Raw genomic sequence first — 2,229 nt, forward strand, 5'->3', positions numbered from 1 at the left:
CAGCCTCCGGGCTTCTCTGGGAGCAATTTCCTCCTGAGCCTCGACGCAACGGAACCGAGGCCTGAGAGACTTCACAGCTGCCAAGCATTTTCATTAATACGAGATCCTTGGGCTGCCATATTTGACTAAATTGTTTGGGAGATTGTATAATTAGGGCATTTTTCTTCCCTAATAACTGAGGCTACTTTAATTAAACACTATATGGGGAAAATGCAAAATAAATGAGTGACTGCAGCTTGCAATTATGGGTTGGAACATTCCCCTCACCTATATGGCTCCTGGTTTTATTGTGCTCGTTAGCAATCTGCATTATGAGTTACACTGGAAAGCTCTCAGAATAAACACACACTCAGACTCCCATCAGAATCATGGATTTAAAAGTCAGATTATTTAAAAGGTCAGAAGAAAGCCTCAACCATTTCAACTCACAGATGCTAGGATATGAGAAGGCCAAAAGCAAGAATTAGTTAATACACTTACTTTCTTTGTTATAGTTTCTTTCACACGTGGAGAATATGTTATAACATACTTATGTGGCTATAGCATAAATCTGAGGAATGTATTTGGTAGACCAGAGAGAGCATTGTGGGAGTGTTTTTCCTAGCTTGCTGTTGTGCCTTAAGTAACTTGTGTCCTGTTGCTATTTAATCTACACACATCTCTGGCCCATTGTACTGGAAAACTAAATGAGGGTAATCTCCCATGCTCCCTGGGCTGGGTGGAACATACCTAGAATGTAAATTCTGACCAGAGTACATGTGGAGGATGGAGACAAGGAAGCTGATGTATTGGAACCATGAAGCTTTAGAAGGAATTGAAAGTACCAGACAACTACAAGCAAGTGAAAACATTTGGGGAGAAGCGTGGTGTGTAAAAATGTTACCCAGATAAACATAAGAACCTGAATTCAAATCCTCAAACACACATCAAAGCCATATGGGTAATGGGTAGTGGGAGTATCTGTAAGCCCAGCGCTCCTGTAGGAAGATGGATGGCAGAGATTGGAGAAGCTTTGGAAGCTTGTGGGTCTGTTAGTTTGGTGAAAACAGTAGAGAAAAAGCAACGAGACCCAGATTCAAATAAGAACAAGATGAAGACCAACACCCAAGGTTGTCATCCTCTGAACTCCACATGAATGTTTGAGTATGCATGTGCCCATGTTTAAACATGGCAAGTGCGCGTGCGCGCGCATACACATGCACACACACACACACACACACACGCATGCACGCACGCACGCACATAAGAACTGTTGTAACTAACTGCTGTGTTTGGCATTTAAAGTTGCTTCCCTCTCATTTCCGCCCACCATTCCCATTCCGTCTTCTGGAAGAACAAGGAATTATGGGAACTGTTCATCTTTGCAGCAGGTCTCCCAGTTATCCACACTTAACAAGCAGACCAGATGGCACAGCTGTTGGCCGGCACATCTGGCATTGGGCAGACAGATCTAGGGAAAGTAAGAACTCTGGCTGTCTGTTGGGGTGTCTTTGGATGTCTGCTCTGCTACTCAGGCTTTAGAGCAGAATCTCCAGCATGAGGGGACAGCTCTGGCCCCCCAAACCTAAAATAAAGTTGGCGCACATATGGCACAGAGTACACATATAATAATACTAGCTACTTGTTATCCAGGGACATCTTATTAGGTTAAAAAGACAGGAAAGTCTTGATGCACAGCCCCAGAAAGGTCAGGGCCCATTGGAGGGAACAGGTATGCAAATATGAAACACAGCCATAAATACCAGAGTGGAATGCTGTGTGTGCTGAGAGAGGCTTTTTGTGCACTGAGGTGGGGACCTGTCACCAGCATCTGTCACCTGTCACTTCCTGAGATCACCCCCCATACCCCTCCATGCTCCGGGTGTGTGCTTCTCACTGAACACAGGGCCCTTGTTCTTCCTGGGGGGGGCAGGTCACCCCTAGGAACATATTTGTGTGTCCTGTGTGTGTCCCAAAGGCTTCAACTCACAAGAAACTTGGAATAGAAAACAAATGTTAGGTGACATTTTTGAGGGGAGGAGACATTGAATTATATATATATATATATATATATATATATATATATATATATACACACACCCACATATATATATATATATATATATATATATATATATATATATATATATATATATATATAGTGTGTTACACACACACACACACACACACACACACACACACGGTCTCCTTGCTGATGAAAGGGAATAATATGGTAATAATGAGAGAGGA

This window comes from Peromyscus leucopus, chromosome 17, assembly GCF_004664715.2.
Source record: "Peromyscus leucopus breed LL Stock chromosome 17, UCI_PerLeu_2.1, whole genome shotgun sequence".
Classification (NCBI taxonomy): Eukaryota; Metazoa; Chordata; class Mammalia; order Rodentia; family Cricetidae; genus Peromyscus; species Peromyscus leucopus.